The 17,817-nt window shown below is 39.4% G+C and overlaps 9 non-coding genes across 9 annotated transcripts; all 9 read left to right on the forward strand.

The window, feature by feature from the left end:
• Nucleotides 1–1,313: 1,313 nt before the first annotated feature.
• On the forward strand, nucleotides 1,314–1,385 carry TRNAD-GUC (transfer RNA aspartic acid (anticodon GUC)). Its single transcript has one exon. It is a non-coding gene; the product is annotated as a tRNA-Asp (tRNA).
• Nucleotides 1,386–3,327: 1,942 nt separating this feature from the next.
• On the forward strand, nucleotides 3,328–3,399 carry TRNAD-GUC (transfer RNA aspartic acid (anticodon GUC)). Its single transcript has one exon. It is a non-coding gene; the product is annotated as a tRNA-Asp (tRNA).
• Nucleotides 3,400–5,341: 1,942 nt separating this feature from the next.
• TRNAD-GUC (transfer RNA aspartic acid (anticodon GUC)) lies at nucleotides 5,342–5,413 on the forward strand. The gene has a single exon. It is a non-coding gene; the product is annotated as a tRNA-Asp (tRNA).
• A 1,942-nt stretch (nucleotides 5,414–7,355) lies between these two features.
• Nucleotides 7,356–7,427, forward strand: TRNAD-GUC (transfer RNA aspartic acid (anticodon GUC)). The gene has a single exon. It is a non-coding gene; the product is annotated as a tRNA-Asp (tRNA).
• A 1,942-nt stretch (nucleotides 7,428–9,369) lies between these two features.
• TRNAD-GUC (transfer RNA aspartic acid (anticodon GUC)) lies at nucleotides 9,370–9,441 on the forward strand. Its single transcript has one exon. It is a non-coding gene; the product is annotated as a tRNA-Asp (tRNA).
• Nucleotides 9,442–11,383: 1,942 nt separating this feature from the next.
• Nucleotides 11,384–11,455, forward strand: TRNAD-GUC (transfer RNA aspartic acid (anticodon GUC)). The gene has a single exon. It is a non-coding gene; the product is annotated as a tRNA-Asp (tRNA).
• A 1,942-nt stretch (nucleotides 11,456–13,397) lies between these two features.
• On the forward strand, nucleotides 13,398–13,469 carry TRNAD-GUC (transfer RNA aspartic acid (anticodon GUC)). Its single transcript has one exon. It is a non-coding gene; the product is annotated as a tRNA-Asp (tRNA).
• Nucleotides 13,470–15,411: 1,942 nt separating this feature from the next.
• TRNAD-GUC (transfer RNA aspartic acid (anticodon GUC)) lies at nucleotides 15,412–15,483 on the forward strand. Its single transcript has one exon. It is a non-coding gene; the product is annotated as a tRNA-Asp (tRNA).
• Nucleotides 15,484–17,425: 1,942 nt separating this feature from the next.
• TRNAD-GUC (transfer RNA aspartic acid (anticodon GUC)) lies at nucleotides 17,426–17,497 on the forward strand. The gene has a single exon. It is a non-coding gene; the product is annotated as a tRNA-Asp (tRNA).
• Nucleotides 17,498–17,817: the final 320 nt, after the last annotated feature.

Raw genomic sequence — 17,817 nt, forward strand, 5'->3', positions numbered from 1 at the left:
CATGATTCAGACACACTCGCAAGCGCACAACACTCGTAAGTGGTTCGACGGTCCCCCACTACCCATGCGCCGCCTCCGGCGTGTGCATGCGCAAGATCCGTCCAGCGACGGCTGCTCCATCGATATGGGTCTAGCTACAAGACGGAGCGGCTGTCAATGTTGATTGATAACTCACCGCGTTTTGTATGCGGGGAGGGGGGGGTGGCTGCACAAATGCAGGCATTCCCTTAGGAATGCCTGGTGTTTGTGGGTGGCCCTACTGACATCACTAGTGATGTCAGTAGTGGACTTCCTGTTCTATTAGAGCAGGAAGTTTACTCGGGCTTGTGAGAGCTCAGACCCTTCCACAGGGTCTCCTCGCAAGCCTGATGGTCACGATAATCGCGATGGGCTCCTGGCCACTCGCAAAAGCTGTGGGAGGTCACCCACAGCTTAGCGAGCGGCCTGATGAAAGAAAAAGCAAATACAAAACATAAAAAAACGCCCTTGTTCTGAGCAAGCACTCACTAGCAGCAAGCGGCTCTGAATCAGGCCCTATATCAGCTATAATCTAAAAGATATTGCTTAGAACATGTACAACATGGCAAATCCAGCATTTATTGGACTTTATATTCAGGATTCCCATGTATTAAAATTGTATGGTATAGAATATCCAGAAAATGCATAGATATTTATTGGTGCCTTAAAAGAAGAGTGAATATATACATATATATATTTTTTTTAATTAAGTTGGAAACAGTAGCTGAATAATAGAGTAAATTATCAATTTTTATAGCATTCACATAATTTGGGCATAATTTAGCAGAAGAGATTTGGAGTTTAATATTCCTCATGCAGAGCTACCATTGGTCTCTAGCATAATAGTCTTTTAGCCATTCAAGGATTTCTAAGCAAATTCTAATTAGAAAAAAGTTGATAAGGGGTAATGGGTTTTGCTAAATTCATTTGAGCTTTTTAAAGGATCTTGAATTACTAAATATACAATCAAGCATCAGAAATTGTCAACCATAAATCAATTCATAGAAATACCTATAAACACTGGCAAATCAACAGTAAAATCCTAGAACATCTCAGTCCAGGGATTATCGGACATGGGTAGAGTAAGAAAATGATAGCTGGGGCAATTTCTATAAGCATTTGACCTAGCTCATGATGCAGAAGAATCGACATGGATCTGATATATGGTGAAAGAGTACACTAACAAATTGATGTATAAATGATTTCAATCATTTTCATTACCCAAGGAAATTATAACAACTCTTAGTTGAACATCACTTTTCTGGACTGGACCAGAAATCACAGCACACAGCCGATCCTCATTAGTATAGTGGTGAGTATCCCCGCCTGTCACGCGGGAGACCGGGGTTCAATTCCCCGACGGGGAGGCTATAACTTTTATTTCTCCAATATTCCATTTCAGACACAGTGGAAAAATAATAATACAAATGTTATGGCATGCATAAATAACAACCCAAACTATAATATATTGAGATGTGTACTTAAAGGAAACCCTCATAGATCCATACAAATGGAATAGCAGATAGAGAAAACAAAATGTACAAACTGTAATGATATACTTCTATTACCATTTGTTGGCGTTAGGTGGCTATGGAATAAATCAGAATGGTTTGGTATTTTGGGAAGGTTTATACATACTTACATTTTTATATGTAGAAATAAAATATAGGCAAGGAGGTTGGCATATTGGTGTATGCCACTTTTTGGAATGAAAATTGCACACATTTTCTAGGACATCAAACTACAACATTCAGAATTATTTTGACAATTCTAGCATTGAAAGACCACATTGTTGGGCCCCATTCTCAAGAACAGTATAGGTCAAGTAACTTCTCAAGCAATTTTCTTGTGCTGTCTAAGCCCAACTCCATGAGGTGTGTCCTCAAGACCCAAATTCCATTTTGCAATGGTTAGTAGAATGGATTTTATTTTTTAACAAGCACTTCATTTACATGTCTTTGGCAAGCACCCAAAAATTTTCCTAAGGACTATGGGCATGATTCAGACACACTCGCAAGCGCACAACACTCGTAAGTGGTTCGACGGTCCCCCACTACCCATGCGCTGCCTCCGGCGTGTGCATGCGCAAGATCCGTCCAGCGATGGCTGCTCCATCGATATGGATCTAGCTACAAGACGGAGCAGCTGTCAATGTTGATTGATAACTCACCGCAATTTGTATGCGGGGAGGGGGGGGTGGCTGCACAAATGCAGGCATTCCCTTAGGAATGCCTGGTGTTTGTGGGTGGCCCTACTGACATCACTAGTGATGTCAGTAGTGGACTTCCTGTTCTATTAGAGCAGGAAGTTTACTCGGGCTTGTGAGAGCTCAGACCCTTCCACAGGGTCTCCTCGCAAGCCTGATGGTCACGATAATCGCGATGGGCTCCAGGCCACTCGCAAAAGCTGTGGGAGGTCACCCACAGCTTAGCGAGTGGCCTGATGAAAGAAAAAAACAAATACAAAACATAAAAAACCGCCCTTGTTCTGAGCAAGCACTCACTGGCAGCAAGCGGCTCTTAATCAGGCCCTATATCAGCTATAATCTAAAAGATATTGCTTAGAACATGTACAACATGGCAAATCCAGCATTTATTGGACTTTATATTCAGGATTCCCATGTATTAAAATTGTATGGTATAGAATATCCAGAAAATGCATAGATATTTATTGGTGCCTTAAAAGAAGAGTGAATATATACATATATATATTTTTTTAAATTAAGTTGGAAACAGTAGCTGAATAATATAATAAATTATCAATTTTTATAGCATTCACATAATTTGGGCATAATTTAGCAGAAGAGATTTGGAGTTTAATATTCCTCATGCAGAGCTACCATTGGTCTCTAGCATAATAGTCTTTTAGCCATTCAAGGATTTCTAAGCAAATTCTAATTAGAAAAAAGTTGATAAGGGGTAATGGGTTTTGCTAAATTCATTTGAGCTTTTTAAAGGATCTTGAATTACTAAATATACAATCAAGCATCAGAAATGGTCAACCATAAATCAATTCATAGAAATACCTATAAACACTGGCAAATCAACAGTAAAATCCTAGAACATCTCAGTCCAGGGATTATCGGACATGGGTAGAGTAAGAAAATGATAGCTGGGGCAATTTCTATAAGCATTTGACCTAGCTCATGATGCAGAAGAATCGACATGGATCTGATATATGGTGAAAGAGTACACTAACAAATTGATGTATAAATGATTTCAATAATTTTCATTACCCAAGGAAATTATAACAACTCTTAGTTGAACATCACTTTTCTGGACTGGACCAGAAATCACAGCACACAGCAGATCCTCGTTAGTATAGTGGTGAGTATCCCCGCCTGTCACGCGGGAGACCGGGGTTCAATTCCCCGACGGGGAGGCTACAACTTTTATTTCTCCAATATTCCATTTCAGACACAGTGGAAAAATAATAATACAAATGTTATGGCATGCATAAATAACAACCCAAACTATAATATATTGAGATGTGTACTTAAAGGAAACCCTCATAGATCCATACAAATGGAATAGCAGATAGAGAAAACAAAATGTACCAACTGTAATGATATACTTCTATTACCATTTGTTGGCGTTAGGTGGCTATGGAATAAATCAGAATGGTTTGGTATTTTGGGAAGGTTTATACATACTTACATTTTTATATGTAGAAATAAAATATAGGCAAGGAGGTTGGCATATTGGTGTATGCCACTTTTTGGAATGATAACTGCACACATTTTCTAGGACATCAAACTACAACATTCAGAAATATTTTGACATTTCTAGCATTGAAAGACCACATTGTTGGGCCCCATTCTCAAGAACAGTATAGGTCAAGTAACTTCTCAAGCAATTTTCTTGTGCTGTCTAAGCCCAACTCCATGAGGTGGGTCCTCAAGACCCAAATTCCATTTTGCAATGGTTAGTAGAATGGATTTTATTTTTTAACAAGCACTTCATTTACATGTCTTTGGCAAGCACCCAAAAATTTTCCTAAGGACTATGGGCATGATTCAGACACACTCGCAAGCGCACAACACTCGTAAGTGGTTCGACGGTCCCCCACTACCCATGCGCCGCCTCCGGTGTGTGCATGCGCAAGATCCGTCCAGCGACGGCTGCTCCATCGATATGGGTCTAGCTACAAGACGGAGCGGCTGTCAATGTTGATTGATAACTCACCGCGTTTTGTATGCGGGGAGGGGGGGGTGGCTGCACAAATACAGGCATTCCCTTAGGAATGCCTGGTGTTTGTGGGTGGCCCTACTGACATCACTAGTGATGTCAGTAGTGGACTTCCTGTTCTATTAGAGCAGGAAGTTTACTCGGGCTTGTGAGAGCTCAGACCCTTCCACAGGGTCTCCTCGCAAGCCTGATGGTCACGATAATCGCGATGGGCTCCAGGCCACTCGCAAAAGCTGTGGGTAGTCACCCACAGCTTAGCGAGTGGCCTGATGAAAGAAAAAAACAAATACAAAACATAAAAAAACGCCGTTATTCTGAGCAAGCACTCACTAGCAGCAAGCGGCTCTGAATCAGGCCCTATATCAGCTATAATCTAAAAGATATTGCTTAGAACATGTACAACATGGCAAATCCAGCATTTATTGGACTTTATATTCAGGATTCCCATGTATTAAAATTGTATGGTATAGAATATCCAGAAAATGCATAGATATTTATTGGTGCCTTAAAAGAAGAGTGAATATATACATATATATATTTTTTTTAATTAAGTTGGAAACAGTAGCTGAATAATAGAGTAAATTATCAATTTTTATAGCATTCACATAATTTGGGCATAATTTAGCAGAAGAGATTTGGAGTTTAATATTCCTCATGCAGAGCTACCATTGGTCTCTAGCATAATAGTCTTTTAGCCATTCAAGGATTTCTAAGCAAATTCTAATTAGAAAAAAGTTGATAAGGGGTAATGGGTTTTGCTAAATTCATTTGAGCTTTTTAAAGGATCTTGAATTACTAAATATACAATCAAGCATCAGAAATTGTCAACCATAAATCAATTCATAGAAATACCTATAAACACTGGCAAATCAACAGTAAAATCCTAGAACATCTCAGTCCAGGGATTATCGGACATGGGTAGAGTAAGAAAATGATAGCTGGGGCAATTTCTATAAGCATTTGACCTAGCTCATGATGCAGAAGAATCGACATGGATCTGATATATGGTGAAAGAGTACACTAACAAATTGATGTATAAATGATTTCAATCATTTTCATTACCCAAGGAAATTATAACAACTCTTAGTTGAACATCACTTTTCTGGACTGGACCAGAAATCACAGCACACAGCCGATCCTCATTAGTATAGTGGTGAGTATCCCCGCCTGTCACGCGGGAGACCGGGGTTCAATTCCCCGACGGGGAGGCTATAACTTTTATTTCTCCAATATTCCATTTCAGACACAGTGGAAAAATAATAATACAAATGTTATGGCATGCATAAATAACAACCCAAACTATAATATATTGAGATGTGTACTTAAAGGAAACCCTCATAGATCCATACAAATGGAATAGCAGATAGAGAAAACAAAATGTACCAACTGTAATGATATACTTCTATTACCATTTGTTGGCGTTAGGTGGCTATGGAATAAATCAGAATGGTTTGGTATTTTGGGAAGGTTTATACATACTTACATTTTTATATGTAGAAATAAAATATAGGCAAGGAGGTTGGCATATTGGTGTATGCCACTTTTTGGAATGAAAATTGCACACATTTTCTAGGACATCAAACTACAACATTCAGAATTATTTTGACAATTCTAGCATTGAAAGACCACATTGTTGGGCCCCATTCTCAAGAACAGTATAGGTCAAGTAACTTCTCAAGCAATTTTCTTGTGCTGTCTAAGCCCAACTCCATGAGGTGTGTCCTCAAGACCCAAATTCCATTTTGCAATGGTTAGTAGAATGGATTTTATTTTTTAACAAGCACTTCATTTACATGTCTTTGGCAAGCACCCAAAAATTTTCCTAAGGACTATGGGCATGATTCAGACACACTCGCAAGCGCACAACACTCGTAAGTGGTTCGACGGTCCCCCACTACCCATGCGCTGCCTCCGGCGTGTGCATGCGCAAGATCCGTCCAGCGATGGCTGCTCCATCGATATGGATCTAGCTACAAGACGGAGCGGCTGTCAATGTTGATTGATAACTCACCGCAATTTGTATGCGGGGAGGGGGGGGTGGCTGCACAAATGCAGGCATTCCCTTAGGAATGCCTGGTGTTTGTGGGTGGCCCTACTGACATCACTAGTGATGTCAGTAGTGGACTTCCTGTTCTATTAGAGCAGGAAGTTTACTCGGGCTTGTGAGAGCTCAGACCCTTCCACAGGGTCTCCTCGCAAGCCTGATGGTCACGATAATCGCGATGGGCTCCAGGCCACTCGCAAAAGCTGTGGGAGGTCACCCACAGCTTAGCGAGTGGCCTGATGAAAGAAAAAAACAAATACAAAACATAAAAAACCGCCCTTGTTCTGAGCAAGCACTCACTAGCAGCAAGCGGCTCTTAATCAGGCCCTATATCAGCTATAATCTAAAAGATATTGCTTAGAACATGTACAACATGGCAAATCCAGCATTTATTGGACTTTATATTCAGGATTCCCATGTATTAAAATTGTATGGTATAGAATATCCAGAAAATGCATAGATATTTATTGGTGCCTTAAAAGAAGAGTGAATATATACATATATATATTTTTTTAAATTAAGTTGGAAACAGTAGCTGAATAATAGAGTCAATTATCAATTTTTATAGCATTCACATAATTTGGGCATAATTTAGCAGAAGAGATTTGGAGTTTAATATTCCTCATGCAGAGCTACCATTGGTCTCTAGCATAATAGTCTTTTAGCCATTCAAGGATTTCTCAGCAAATTCTAATTAGAAAAAAGTTGATAAGGGGTAATGGGTTTTGCTAAATTCATTTGAGCTTTTTAAAGGATCTTGAATTACTAAATATACAATCAAGCATCAGAAATGGTCAACCATAAATCAATTCATAGAAATACCTATAAACACTGGCAAATCAACAGTAAAATCCTAGAACATCTCAGTCCAGGGATTATCGGACATGGGTAGAGTAAGAAAATGATAGCTGGGGCAATTTCTATAAGCATTTGACCTAGCTCATGATGCAGAAGAATCGACATGGATCTGATATATGGTGAAAGAGTACACTAACAAATTGATGTATAAATGATTTCAATCATTTTCATTACCCAAGGAAATTATATCAACTCTTAGTTGAAAATCACTTTTCTGGACTGGACCAGAAATCACAGCACACAGCTGATCCTCGTTAGTATAGTGGTGAGTATCCCCGCCTGTCACGCGGGAGACCGGGGTTCAATTCTCCGACGGGGAGGCAATAACTTTTATTTCTCCAATATTCCATTTCAGACACAGTGGAAAAATAATAATACAAATGTTATGGCATGCATAAATAACAACCCAAACTATAATATATTGAGATGTGTACTTAAAGGAAACCCTCATAGATCCATACAAATGGAATAGCAGATAGAGAAAACAAAATGTACCAACTGTAATGATATACTTCTATTACCATTTGTTGGCGTTAGGTGGCTATGGAATAAATCAGAATGGTTTGGTATTTTGGGAAGGTTTATACATACTTACATTTTTATATGTAGAAATAAAATATAGGCAAGGAGGTTGGCATATTGGTGTATGCCACTTTTTGGAATGAAAACTGCACACATTTCCTAGGACATCAAACTACAACATTCAGAATTATTTTGACATTTCTAGCATTGAAAGACCACATTGCTGGGCCCCATTCTCAAGAACAGTATAGGTCAAGTAACTTCTCAAGCAATTTTCTTGTGCTGTCTAAGCCCAACTCCATGAGGTGGGTCCTCAAGACCCAAATTCCATTTTGCAATGGTTAGTAGAATGGATTTTATTTTTTAACAAGCACTTCATTTACATGTCTTTGGCAAGCACCCAAAAATTTTCCTAAGGACTATGGGCCTGATTCAGACACACTCGCAAGCGCACAACACTCGTAAGTGGTTCGACGGTCCCCCACTACCCATGCGCCGCCTCCGGCCTGTGCATGTGCAAGATCCGTCCAGCGACGGCTGCTCCATCGATATGGGTCTAGCTACAAGACGGAGCGGCTGTCAATGTTGATTGATAACTCACCGCGTTTTGTATGCGGGGAGGGGGGGGTGGCTGCACAAATGCAGGCATTCCCTTAGGAACGCCTGGTGTTTGTGGTTGGCCCTACTGACATCACTAGTGATGTCAGTAGTGGACTTCCTGTTCTATTAGAGCAGGAAGTTTACTCGGGCTTGTGAGAGCTCAGACCCTTCCACAGGGTCTCCTCGCAAGCCTGATGGTCACGATAATCGCGATGGGCTCCAGGCCACTCGCAAAAGCTGTGGGAGGTCACCCACAGCTTAACGAGCGGCCTGATGAAAGAAAAAAACAAATACAAAACATAAAAAACCGCCCTTGTTCTGAGCAAGCACTCACTAGCAGCAAGCGGCTCTGAATCAGGCCCTATATCAGCTATAATCTAAAAGATATTGCTTAGAACATGTACAACATGGCAAATCCAGCATTTATTGGACTTTATATTCAGGATTCCCATGTATTAAAATTGTATGGTATAGAATATCCAGAAAATGCATAGATATTTATTGGTGCCTTAAAAGAAGAGTGAATATATACATATATATATTTTTTTTAATTAAGTTGGAAACAGTAGCTGAATAATAGAATAAATTATCAATTTTTATAGCATTCACATAATTTGGGCATAATTTAGCAGAAGAGATTTGGAGTTTAATATTCCTCATGCAGAGCTACCATTGGTCTCTAGCATAATAGTCTTTTAGCCATTCAAGGATTTCTCAGCAAATTCTAATTAGAAAAAAGTTGATAAGGGGTAATGGGTTTTGCTAAATTCATTTGAGCTTTTTAAAGGATCTTGAATTACTAAATATACAATCAAGCATCAGAAATGGTCAACAATAAATCAATTCATAGAAATACCTATAAACACTGGCAAATCAACAGTAAAATCCTAGAACATCTCAGTCCAGGGATTATCGGACATGGGTAGAGTAAGAAAATGATAGCTGGGGCAATTTCTATAAGCATTTGACCTAGCTCATGATGCAGAAGAATCGACATGGATCTGATATATGGTGAAAGAGTACACTAACAAATTGATGTATAAATGATTTCAATCATTTTCATTACCCAAGGAAATTATATCAACTCTTAGTTGAAAATCACTTTTCTGGACTGGACCAGAAATCACAGCACACAGCTGATCCTCGTTAGTATAGTGGTGAGTATCCCCGCCTGTCACGCGGGAGACCGGGGTTCAATTCTCCGACGGGGAGGCAATAACTTTTATTTCTCCAATATTCCATTTCAGACACAGTGGAAAAATAATAATACAAATGTTATGGCATGCATAAATAACAACCCAAACTATAATATATTGAGATGTGTACTTAAAGGAAACCCTCATAGATCCATACAAATGGAATAGCAGATAGAGAAAACAAAATGTACCAACTGTAATGATATACTTCTATTACCATTTGTTGGCGTTAGGTGGCTATGGAATAAATCAGAATGGTTTGGTATTTTGGGAAGGTTTATACATACTTACATTTTTATATGTAGAAATAAAATATAGGCAAGGAGGTTGGCATATTGGTGTATGCCACTTTTTGGAATGAAAACTGCACACATTTCCTAGGACATCAAACTACAACATTCAGAATTATTTTGACATTTCTAGCATTGAAAGACCACATTGCTGGGCCCCATTCTCAAGAACAGTATAGGTCAAGTAACTTCTCAAGCAATTTTCTTGTGCTGTCTAAGCCCAACTCCATGAGGTGGGTCCTCAAGACCCAAATTCCATTTTGCAATGGTTAGTAGAATGGATTTTATTTTTTAACAAGCACTTCATTTACATGTCTTTGGCAAGCACCCAAAAATTTTCCTAAGGACTATGGGCCTGATTCAGACACACTCGCAAGCGCACAACACTCGTAAGTGGTTCGACGGTCCCCCACTACCCATGCGCCGCCTCCGGCCTGTGCATGTGCAAGATCCGTCCAGCGACGGCTGCTCCATCGATATGGGTCTAGCTACAAGACGGAGCGGCTGTCAATGTTGATTGATAACTCACCGCGTTTTGTATGCGGGGAGGGGGGGGTGGCTGCACAAATGCAGGCATTCCCTTAGGAACGCCTGGTGTTTGTGGTTGGCCCTACTGACATCACTAGTGATGTCAGTAGTGGACTTCCTGTTCTATTAGAGCAGGAAGTTTACTCGGGCTTGTGAGAGCTCAGACCCTTCCACAGGGTCTCCTCGCAAGCCTGATGGTCACGATAATCGCGATGGGCTCCAGGCCACTCGCAAAAGCTGTGGGAGGTCACCCACAGCTTAGCGAGCGGCCTGATGAAAGAAAAAAACAAATACAAAACATAAAAAACCGCCCTTGTTCTGAGCAAGCACTCACTAGCAGCAAGCGGCTCTGAATCAGGCCCTATATCAGCTATAATCTAAAAGATATTGCTTAGAACATGTACAACATGGCAAATCCAGCATTTATTGGACTTTATATTTAGGATTCCCATGTATTAAAATTGTATGGTATAGAATATCCAGAAAATGCATAGATATTTATTGGTGCCTTAAAAGAAGAGTGAATATATACATATATATATTTTTTTTAATTAAGTTGGAAACAGTAGCTGAATAATAGAATAAATTATCAATTTTTATAGCATTCACATAATTTGGGCATAATTTAGCAGAAGAGATTTGGAGTTTAATATTCCTCATGCAGAGCTACCATTGGTCTCTAGCATAATAGTCTTTTAGCCATTCAAGGATTTCTCAGCAAATTCTAATTAGAAAAAAGTTGATAAGGGGTAATGGGTTTTGCTAAATTCATTTGAGCTTTTTAAAGGATCTTGAATTACTAAATATACAATCAAGCATCAGAAATGGTCAACAATAAATCAATTCATAGAAATACCTATAAACACTGGCAAATCAACAGTAAAATCCTAGAACATCTCAGTCCAGGGATTATCGGACATGGGTAGAGTAAGAAAATGATAGCTGGGGCAATTTCTATAAGCATTTGACCTAGCTCATGATGCAGAAGAATCGACATGGATCTGATATATGGTGAAAGAGTACACTAACAAATTGATGTATAAATGATTTCAATCATTTTCATTACCCAAGGAAATTATATCAACTCTTAGTTGAAAATCACTTTTCTGGACTGGACCAGAAATCACAGCACACAGCTGATCCTCGTTAGTATAGTGGTGAGTATCCCCGCCTGTCACGCGGGAGACCGGGGTTCAATTCTCCGACGGGGAGGCAATAACTTTTATTTCTCCAATATTCCATTTCAGACACAGTGGAAAAATAATAATACAAATGTTATGGCATGCATAAATAACAACCCAAACTATAATATATTGAGATGTGTACTTAAAGGAAACCCTCATAGATCCATACAAATGGAATAGCAGATAGAGAAAACAAAATGTACCAACTGTAATGATATACTTCTATTACCATTTGTTGGCGTTAGGTGGCTATGGAATAAATCAGAATGGTTTGGTATTTTGGGAAGGTTTATACATACTTACATTTTTATATGTAGAAATAAAATATAGGCAAGGAGGTTGGCATATTGGTGTATGCCACTTTTTGGAATGAAAACTGCACACATTTCCTAGGACATCAAACTACAACATTCAGAATTATTTTGACATTTCTAGCATTGAAAGACCACATTGCTGGGCCCCATTCTCAAGAACAGTATAGGTCAAGTAACTTCTCAAGCAATTTTCTTGTGCTGTCTAAGCCCAACTCCATGAGGTGGGTCCTCAAGACCCAAATTCCATTTTGCAATGGTTAGTAGAATGGATTTTATTTTTTAACAAGCACTTCATTTACATGTCTTTGGCAAGCACCCAAAAATTTTCCTAAGGACTATGGGCCTGATTCAGACACACTCGCAAGCGCACAACACTCGTAAGTGGTTCGACGGTCCCCCACTACCCATGCGCCGCCTCCGGCCTGTGCATGTGCAAGATCCGTCCAGCGACGGCTGCTCCATCGATATGGGTCTAGCTACAAGACGGAGCGGCTGTCAATGTTGATTGATAACTCACCGCGTTTTGTATGCGGGGAGGGGGGGGTGGCTGCACAAATGCAGGCATTCCCTTAGGAACGCCTGGTGTTTGTGGTTGGCCCTACTGACATCACTAGTGATGTCAGTAGTGGACTTCCTGTTCTATTAGAGCAGGAAGTTTACTCGGGCTTGTGAGAGCTCAGACCCTTCCACAGGGTCTCCTCGCAAGCCTGATGGTCACGATAATCGCGATGGGCTCCAGGCCACTCGCAAAAGCTGTGGGAGGTCACCCACAGCTTAGCGAGCGGCCTGATGAAAGAAAAAAACAAATACAAAACATAAAAAACCGCCCTTGTTCTGAGCAAGCACTCACTAGCAGCAAGCGGCTCTGAATCAGGCCCTATATCAGCTATAATCTAAAAGATATTGCTTAGAACATGTACAACATGGCAAATCCAGCATTTATTGGACTTTATATTCAGGATTCCCATGTATTAAAATTGTATGGTATAGAATATCCAGAAAATGCATAGATATTTATTGGTGCCTTAAAAGAAGAGTGAATATATACATATATATATTTTTTTTAATTAAGTTGGAAACAGTAGCTGAATAATAGAATAAATTATCAATTTTTATAGCATTCACATAATTTGGGCATAATTTAGCAGAAGAGATTTGGAGTTTAATATTCCTCATGCAGAGCTACCATTGGTCTCTAGCATAATAGTCTTTTAGCCATTCAAGGATTTCTCAGCAAATTCTAATTAGAAAAAAGTTGATAAGGGGTAATGGGTTTTGCTAAATTCATTTGAGCTTTTTAAAGGATCTTGAATTACTAAATATACAATCAAGCATCAGAAATGGTCAACAATAAATCAATTCATAGAAATACCTATAAACACTGGCAAATCAACAGTAAAATCCTAGAACATCTCAGTCCAGGGATTATCGGACATGGGTAGAGTAAGAAAATGATAGCTGGGGCAATTTCTATAAGCATTTGACCTAGCTCATGATGCAGAAGAATCGACATGGATCTGATATATGGTGAAAGAGTACACTAACAAATTGATGTATAAATGATTTCAATCATTTTCATTACCCAAGGAAATTATATCAACTCTTAGTTGAAAATCACTTTTCTGGACTGGACCAGAAATCACAGCACACAGCTGATCCTCGTTAGTATAGTGGTGAGTATCCCCGCCTGTCACGCGGGAGACCGGGGTTCAATTCTCCGACGGGGAGGCAATAACTTTTATTTCTCCAATATTCCATTTCAGACACAGTGGAAAAATAATAATACAAATGTTATGGCATGCATAAATAACAACCCAAACTATAATATATTGAGATGTGTACTTAAAGGAAACCCTCATAGATCCATACAAATGGAATAGCAGATAGAGAAAACAAAATGTACCAACTGTAATGATATACTTCTATTACCATTTGTTGGCGTTAGGTGGCTATGGAATAAATCAGAATGGTTTGGTATTTTGGGAAGGTTTATACATACTTACATTTTTATATGTAGAAATAAAATATAGGCAAGGAGGTTGGCATATTGGTGTATGCCACTTTTTGGAATGAAAACTGCACACATTTCCTAGGACATCAAACTACAACATTCAGAATTATTTTGACATTTCTAGCATTGAAAGACCACATTGCTGGGCCCCATTCTCAAGAACAGTATAGGTCAAGTAACTTCTCAAGCAATTTTCTTGTGCTGTCTAAGCCCAACTCCATGAGGTGGGTCCTCAAGACCCAAATTCCATTTTGCAATGGTTAGTAGAATGGATTTTATTTTTTAACAAGCACTTCATTTACATGTCTTTGGCAAGCACCCAAAAATTTTCCTAAGGACTATGGGCCTGATTCAGACACACTCGCAAGCGCACAACACTCGTAAGTGGTTCGACGGTCCCCCACTACCCATGCGCCGCCTCCGGCCTGTGCATGTGCAAGATCCGTCCAGCGACGGCTGCTCCATCGATATGGGTCTAGCTACAAGACGGAGCGGCTGTCAATGTTGATTGATAACTCACCGCGTTTTGTATGCGGGGAGGGGGGGGTGGCTGCACAAATGCAGGCATTCCCTTAGGAACGCCTGGTGTTTGTGGTTGGCCCTACTGACATCACTAGTGATGTCAGTAGTGGACTTCCTGTTCTATTAGAGCAGGAAGTTTACTCGGGCTTGTGAGAGCTCAGACCCTTCCACAGGGTCTCCTCGCAAGCCTGATGGTCACGATAATCGCGATGGGCTCCAGGCCACTCGCAAAAGCTGTGGGAGGTCACCCACAGCTTAGCGAGCGGCCTGATGAAAGAAAAAAACAAATACAAAACATAAAAAACCGCCCTTGTTCTGAGCAAGCACTCACTAGCAGCAAGCGGCTCTGAATCAGGCCCTATATCAGCTATAATCTAAAAGATATTGCTTAGAACATGTACAACATGGCAAATCCAGCATTTATTGGACTTTATATTCAGGATTCCCATGTATTAAAATTGTATGGTATAGAATATCCAGAAAATGCATAGATATTTATTGGTGCCTTAAAAGAAGAGTGAATATATACATATATATATTTTTTTTAATTAAGTTGGAAACAGTAGCTGAATAATAGAATAAATTATCAATTTTTATAGCATTCACATAATTTGGGCATAATTTAGCAGAAGAGATTTGGAGTTTAATATTCCTCATGCAGAGCTACCATTGGTCTCTAGCATAATAGTCTTTTAGCCATTCAAGGATTTCTCAGCAAATTCTAATTAGAAAAAAGTTGATAAGGGGTAATGGGTTTTGCTAAATTCATTTGAGCTTTTTAAAGGATCTTGAATTACTAAATATACAATCAAGCATCAGAAATGGTCAACAATAAATCAATTCATAGAAATACCTATAAACACTGGCAAATCAACAGTAAAATCCTAGAACATCTCAGTCCAGGGATTATCGGACATGGGTAGAGTAAGAAAATGATAGCTGGGGCAATTTCTATAAGCATTTGACCTAGCTCATGATGCAGAAGAATCGACATGGATCTGATATATGGTGAAAGAGTACACTAACAAATTGATGTATAAATGATTTCAATCATTTTCATTACCCAAGGAAATTATATCAACTCTTAGTTGAAAATCACTTTTCTGGACTGGACCAGAAATCACAGCACACAGCTGATCCTCGTTAGTATAGTGGTGAGTATCCCCGCCTGTCACGCGGGAGACCGGGGTTCAATTCTCCGACGGGGAGGCAATAACTTTTATTTCTCCAATATTCCATTTCAGACACAGTGGAAAAATAATAATACAAATGTTATGGCATGCATAAATAACAACCCAAACTATAATATATTGAGATGTGTACTTAAAGGAAACCCTCATAGATCCATACAAATGGAATAGCAGATAGAGAAAACAAAATGTACCAACTGTAATGATATACTTCTATTACCATTTGTTGGCGTTAGGTGGCTATGGAATAAATCAGAATGGTTTGGTATTTTGGGAAGGTTTATACATACTTACATTTTTATATGTAGAAATAAAATATAGGCAAGGAGGTTGGCATATTGGTGTATGCCACTTTTTGGAATGAAAACTGCACACATTTCCTAGGACATCAAACTACAACATTCAGAATTATTTTGACATTTCTAGCATTGAAAGACCACATTGCTGGGCCCCATTCTCAAGAACAGTATAGGTCAAGTAACTTCTCAAGCAATTTTCTTGTGCTGTCTAAGCCCAACTCCATGAGGTGGGTCCTCAAGACCCAAATTCCATTTTGCAATGGTTAGTAGAATGGATTTTATTTTTTAACAAGCACTTCATTTACATGTCTTTGGCAAGCACCCAAAAATTTTCCTAAGGACTATGGGCCTGATTCAGACACACTCGCAAGCGCACAACACTCGTAAGTGGTTCGACGGTCCCCCACTACCCATGCGCCGCCTCCGGCCTGTGCATGTGCAAGATCCGTCCAGCGACGGCTGCTCCATCGATATGGGTCTAGCTACAAGACGGAGCGGCTGTCAATGTTGATTGATAACTCACCGCGTTTTGTATGCGGGGAGGGGGGGGTGGCTGCACAAATGCAGGCATTCCCTTAGGAACGCCTGGTGTTTGTGGTTGGCCCTACTGACATCACTAGTGATGTCAGTAGTGGACTTCCTGTTCTATTAGAGCAGGAAGTTTACTCGGGCTTGTGAGAGCTCAGACCCTTCCACAGGGTCTCCTCGCAAGCCTGATGGTCACGATAATCGCGATGGGCTCCAGGCCACTCGCAAAAGCTGTGGGAGGTCACCCACAGCTTAGCGAGCGGCCTGATGAAAGAAAAAAACAAATACAAAACATAAAAAACCGCCCTTGTTCTGAGCAAGCACTCACTAGCAGCAAGCGGCTCTGAATCAGGCCCTATATCAGCTATAATCTAAAAGATATTGCTTAGAACATGTACAACATGGCAAATCCAGCATTTATTGGACTTTATATTCAGGATTCCCATGTATTAAAATTGTATGGTATAGAATATCCAGAAAATGCATAGATATTTATTGGTGCCTTAAAAGAAGAGTGAATATATACATATATATATTTTTTTTAATTAAGTTGGAAACAGTAGCTGAATAATAGAATAAATTATCAATTTTTATAGCATTCACATAATTTGGGCATAATTTAGCAGAAGAGATTTGGAGTTTAATATTCCTCATGCAGAGCTACCATTGGTCTCTAGCATAATAGTCTTTTAGCCATTCAAGGATTTCTCAGCAAATTCTAATTAGAAAAAAGTTGATAAGGGGTAATGGGTTTTGCTAAATTCATTTGAGCTTTTTAAAGGATCTTGAATTACTAAATATACAATCAAGCATCAGAAATGGTCAACAATAAATCAATTCATAGAAATACCTATAAACACTGGCAAATCAACAGTAAAATCCTAGAACATCTCAGTCCAGGGATTATCGGACATGGGTAGAGTAAGAAAATGATAGCTGGGGCAATTTCTATAAGCATTTGACCTAGCTCATGATGCAGAAGAATCGACATGGATCTGATATATGGTGAAAGAGTACACTAACAAATTGATGTATAAATGATTTCAATCATTTTCATTACCCAAGGAAATTATATCAACTCTTAGTTGAAAATCACTTTTCTGGACTGGACCAGAAATCACAGCACACAGCTGATCCTCGTTAGTATAGTGGTGAGTATCCCCGCCTGTCACGCGGGAGACCGGGGTTCAATTCTCCGACGGGGAGGCAATAACTTTTATTTCTCCAATATTCCATTTCAGACACAGTGGAAAAATAATAATACAAATGTTATGGCATGCATAAATAACAACCCAAACTATAATATATTGAGATGTGTACTTAAAGGAAACCCTCATAGATCCATACAAATGGAATAGCAGATAGAGAAAACAAAATGTACCAACTGTAATGATATACTTCTATTACCATTTGTTGGCGTTAGGTGGCTATGGAATAAATCAGAATGGTTTGGTATTTTGGGAAGGTTTATACATACTTACATTTTTATATGTAGAAATAAAATATAGGCAAGGAGGTTGGCATAT

This window comes from Taudactylus pleione, unplaced genomic scaffold (genome assembly GCF_031769625.1).
Source record: "Taudactylus pleione unplaced genomic scaffold, aTauple2 ptg000282l, whole genome shotgun sequence".
Lineage (NCBI taxonomy): Eukaryota > Metazoa > Chordata > Amphibia > Anura > Myobatrachidae > Taudactylus > Taudactylus pleione.